This window comes from Prinia subflava, chromosome 11 (assembly GCF_021018805.1).
Source record: "Prinia subflava isolate CZ2003 ecotype Zambia chromosome 11, Cam_Psub_1.2, whole genome shotgun sequence".
NCBI lineage: Eukaryota > Metazoa > Chordata > Aves > Passeriformes > Cisticolidae > Prinia > Prinia subflava.
In genome coordinates, this window is record NC_086257.1 from 8,934,828 (window position 1) to 8,940,567 (window position 5,740).

The following is a 5,740-nucleotide window of genomic DNA, read 5'->3' on the forward strand; positions in this document are numbered from 1 at the left end:
GCGGCCGCCCCGCCCGCCCGCCCGCCCCTCGCCGAGCGCCGCGGGCCCGCCCAGGGCAGCGCTGCCCGCGGCCCGGAGCGGGGCGGGGGGCGAGCCCCGGGAGCGGCCGGGTCTGAGCACCGTGTGCCGGGCGGGCGCTAAGCGCGGACCCCATCGCCCGCGCCCGGGCATGCCCCGGGGAACCTCCCCGGCCCCCGGGCTCACAGCCGTGTCGGGAGAAGGAGAACCACAGGCAGCGGTGGAGGTGCCCTCGGGGCGAGGCTCGGCCCGGCAGGACACCCGGGGGTGGTGAGGGGACAGAGACCACCGAGGCCAACTCCGTGCGGCCCCTTCCCGGCAGTGGTGGGAGCTGCAGGATTTTGGCCAAGGGACACCTTTGGCCCCGCAGCAGCCAGGCCTCCCCGAGCTCTCCCACTGCACCCGTGTCCTCACTGAGGGAGAGGAAATGCCTCAGCCCGGCACCTCCATCCCTTGTGTGGCACTGGGGTTTAAACCTGCACAAACAGCGGCAGGGGCGTTGTTGCTGCCCCAGCGTAGCAGCACAGGCACAGAGCAGTGTGGCAGGACAGAAGTGTAAACCTGGGAAAACACATGTTAACTATAACACTGACAGCCCTGGACTCCTCCACTGACAAAGCACAAGAAGGAATTTCCACTCTTTGTACAAAAACAGTAGTGCTGACAACTTCAGGGAAACCGGCAGTGTGTTGGTGCGGCAGTGGACAGCACTGGCGTGTTAAGTCATCGTTTCTGCTTCCAGTTTCAAAAAAAAATTTCATGCATGGCACAGTTCAGCTTTGAAGAAACAGGATGAGTGTGCAATAAACCACATTTCTTTCCTTAGGAGTTTGGACTTCTGTGGATAAAAAAATCAGAACAACTATCTCCTGGCATGAGCATGCAGTGGCAGCTGCAGCTGGTCTTTAGGGTGGAGAGCCTTGTGTCCATCAAGGTGGCTCTGTCAGAGCAGGGGCTCTGTGCCTGGGCAAAACCGAAACGATGGAAAGATGGATGGGAGAGGTGGCACAGCAAGGCAGTGCACAGAGGCCAGGAGCTCAGCCTCAGCCAGGGCAGGGGAATTGGGCCAAGATAAGGTGCTGGTGCTAGCAGGCTGGGCTGTCCAGCAATGGTCTCTTCATGGGCAGCACCAGCTGAGGTGGACATTTGTTAGGCTATTTACTAACCAGCTTGAATTTTTAATTTTAATTAAAATTTAGCTTCTTTTCCCAAAATGTTTCATACTATCATTTCTACACAGATTCATTTCTGAATTGAGAATAGAGATTAATTAAGAAACCAAAAAAAACTGCAAAACTACCCAACAGGCACCTTTTGCATGATTTTTTATAATAGCAGAAATAACCCTTGGGTATCCATTTTCTCTCAGGCATGAAAGCAGAAAGCTGTGTAGACCATGTCAGATCTCCTGCCCAACTACTCAGCATCGTGAAAACCACATGGGAAAATACCACTGAATGATTTTAGGAGCATTTTGGTACAATTTGGCTTATGGAAAGGTAGCAGAAGAGCTGGACCCTGAGCAGCCAGCTGAACTCAGAGCTTGGAGCAGCAATCCTGGTTCTAGTCCGACAGTCTGGAGACCTGAGCCAAGAGCCAAGCCCCCAAACGTGCACAGCTTGGATCTGAACACAGCCTCTGCACGTGCAGACTTTATAATCTGTCTTCAGTAGAAACAGGACAGGGAAAAGGAAGTTGTGTTCCAAGCAAATGACATGAAATTGTCCAAGTTTTGATTCCAGCCAGTTTGGACAGCACAGTTCCAGTCCAGTGAAACTGGAGCTAAAGAGTGAAAGCCAGAAGTGCAGTTCCTCCCCTCGGCTGTTGCCACATAGCCCACAGCTCATTCAGTTCCTGGCTGTGGGCAACCACCTCCCACCTAGGCAAGAAGTCACTGTTCCTTCTCCTTGGCAAGTGGTTTAACGGATCAATTTTGTGCCCACTAAACAGTTAACAAGTCAGGCTTTTTGGAAAGAGTGAGGCACCACACCTACTAAGTACTTTGCATCAACAAAGAACCAATTTGTGGAAATCAGGCGAAAATAGCTGAAGTCAAGAGGAGTTTGAGGTGAAGCTGCCTGAGACTTGCCCACCCAACCAAACAGCTGCCAAGAGGGGAGCACTACCATCCCCTCCTCTTCCCCCTACCCTGCTCAGGGTCTCAGAGCCTCACCAGCTCTGCTGCCTGCCCAGTCCTTGTGTGAGGCATCTCATCCTGGTAGGGGAAAGAAACAACAATGAGCCTTTTTTTCTGAATTTATTCTCTGATTCCTTTAGGTGGGACACACTTGGTTGCTACTAGAATTAATTTCATCAATAAGTACCTATGCACAGAGATGAAAGATGCGTACATGAAAGCAAAATTCACTGACAAGTTGTGCTGTGAGGCTAGACTTAAAAGCAGAGAGGTTCTTCAGATGGTATCTCACCTTAGAAAGGGCAGATTTCAAACCGTACACCACATTGCTAATGAGGATACAGGAAATCTCATCCATTTTTTCCACTCGATGCAAAACATCTCTTCCCACAAAGGGAAATGTTGATGTTTCCCTGTGTGATTTAGGCTGAAAGAGGAAACTGACAGGCAGAAAGTCACAGTGAAATAGAAAAACTGGCTCCAACACAAACAAGCCTAAGCTTGACAAAATAGGCTGTAGTTTTAACAAGCAGGTTAGGAGAAGACCAAGGCGGAGGCCCTTAAAGAAATTTACTGCCTTTTGAGGCCAAAAATTTGAAAGCAACATTTCTCAAGCAGTTCAGATAGGAAATCCTACATAAAAGGGGAGGAAAAAAAAGAAACTTCCCACTTCCCATCCATGTTTTATAAAGTTAAAGTAAAAAAAAAATTATGGTAAAAGTGATAAGCCTAAAGAATTTATTGTTTCAAATATGGTTTTGACAGGTTGCCAAGAGAATGGTGCTGCTCTATGGAGAGCAGAAGAAACGACATTTTCTTTGCTTTAGATTGTTATAAAATTTTCAGTTCTTTACAAGCCCCCAGATGGTTTTTATAACCCCTTCAGGGGTTGCAACATATTGACTGAGAAATACCGATTTATATAGCAAACTCCACTCTCTTATTGCTGGCAAAAGTTACTGCTTTGTATCTGTGTATACACACAGTGGCTGAATATAAATAAAAACCCAAAAATAATGAGATCTGAGGCAAAATCCACCACCTGGCAGTACATTAAGTTGGATGAAATTTCCCTAAATTTACACTGGTGTAAATAAGAGGAATATTTGGCCCTAAATCTTTTAGGTGAATTTGGGACTGAGGATTAAAAAGTTTGTACTCTGTTTCACCCTGCAAACAAGGCTGTCTTCACTGGTGTCAGAAATAGGGAAACATTTCCAATCAACAATTCTTCCAATTTTTATTGGCTTTCATTGTGTTCATCTGTAGTGTTTTAACTGGGTAGTATTGCTGCCTTGGGACACAGCAGGTTTACAGCAGAATCACCAAAGAAGGTGACCTTAGCACCTCAGGAGGAGCAACTCTGAAATGTTTTGCCTGTAATGAGCAAATAATTACTGAAGTAAACAATGTGTCCACTTTTTGGGTTTTATAAACCACTATAATCATCTGTATTGTGTACATTCACAAGGGTATAAGAGAATTCTACCTGAATGGTGACTTCACAAAGAGTGTCTAAATCCAGAGTGGACCATGAAGAGATCAAATTCCTTGGGGGACTAAGCCTGAGCTTTTGCTCTTGGCCACACTCCTGTACAACCAGGCTGCTGATTTGGCTCACTGGGTGACTCTGGTCACTGTTGAGACTGCGTAGGTAAAATCTATCACCTGCTGCTGTGCTCCAACTCACAGCTAGGGAGGAGGTAGCACCCATTCTTCCTGTACCTCAGGGTTAGGTGATCACTTAGAACACAAGGAGTGCGATTTTAATTCCAATGAAGGCAGAAGAGTTGCTGGTGTTCCTAGGAGAAGTCTCTGTCCACCCTACCTGAGGCTTTTCTGGAGAAAGAGAGATTTTGGTGCCTTCCTACTTTGCATTAAAGAATTAAAAATGCATTTGAGCAGGCAGAAGGAAAGGAAGAACACAGCAGTGTAGCTTCATATTTAAGTCATCCTTTGGGAGGGTGGAGACTGCAGTCTGCTCCTGGCTTGCCAGGCAGAATACTTTTGTATTTTACATTAGTCAGCCAGTGGATAAAATACACGAAGAACCCTTAGGCTGGTCAGAAAGTTTAACTGATATCCTTGTACTCAGCATCTCCTCTGCTCCTTTGCATTGCAATACCTCACTTTTCTTGGAGCTGAGCCTTAACCTGTGCCCTGTAGCTCTGCGCAGGGAAAAGCAGCACTGCTGCACTAAACTTTCTGGCAGTTTTCATTATGCAGATTTTGAAACCTTTAGATCACACACTTTCTCTGTCAAGGCACGCACACAGCTCGCAGCTCCCTCAGCCCCCGTCTCGGCTGAAGCTGTCTCACGCTGATATTAAAGCAGCAGTGAGCTGCTTCCAGATTACCTTGGATTTGTGTGGATTTAAGGCTAAGTCCCATCAACGAAGCTGCCGCTTAAACTTTAGCGCACTGAGTTTAAGTTGCAGGACCCAAGTGAGCAGAGCTGGCGAGGTTTTAGCGTTGGTTCGACTATCCCTGCGCACTTGGACAGCTGTTAAAAGAGCAGGCAGCAGAACAGCTCCAGACCTGAAAGAAGGCAGCAAAGCGGGCTTGGCAGAGGGAAAAAAGCACAGGCAAGTCAGCTGGCTCAGGGGAGGCGAGTCAGAGGAGCGAGCCCAATGCACAAACAAAGCAAATGGCAGCCTTGGGGCTGGCCTGGGTCCTGGTGGGGCAGAGCCGGGCCCGGCCAAGGCATGGCTGCTTCCAAGGCCGAGCAGACGAATGTCGGCAGCGGGGTCGGCGAGGGGGGTGATGGCACCGGGTTTTGGCTGAGATCTGCCTGTTCCTTCAGGCTAGAGATTATGCCATGTGCCATTGTAAATACCCTGTTCAAAACCACGGTCTCTATGGCACTCAGCTGAAGGACTAAAGCTCTCATCTGCAGCTCCTCAGTGCTAGCAAAAGCCAGCCCTGCTGCGCCAAGCCTAAATTAACTTCCCTCGGTGTGGGCAGGATGTAGCGCTTAAACTCCTTTGACATGTATTTCCTAGAGACAAATGGCAATTCCCTCTGTGGCCCATCATTTACTATCTACATAAAAGCAGAAGGAGATGATTAGAGTGGGGAACTGCCCTGCTCTTGCTATATTTAGTGCCCTGTCAGCTCAGCCTGTAACATTCTGCTCTTCAGTTGTAAATAATACTCTAAGGAGGGGAATAAAATGAATATCAAACATGGAGAAGCTGGTATAGAAAAGCAGACAAAAGACTGTAGGTCCAGAACACACGGGAATAAACCTTCTATTGGGTTTAAAAGCTGAAGGAGGCATTAATGGAGCTCATCCCACCTCCTTGCCCATGGCTGGGAGTGATAGAGGGTTGCAGTCTTTGGGGTCTTCCAGCAGAAAGCTGAATAAATCAGTCAGTCTGGCTGGCTCCTTCTGCCTGGCACCTGACAATATGGTCTGACGTGAAGGCTTCCAGCACTATACCTAAAGGAATTCTCACATTTATATTTCAAAGAGTTCTGAGAGACCGCATACATTTCTTTTACATGTGTGTATTTAAATCTATTCAAATTTGTTCCTCTTAAGAGTGAATTCCTCATCGTAAATCATCATCGGGAGTTATTAGC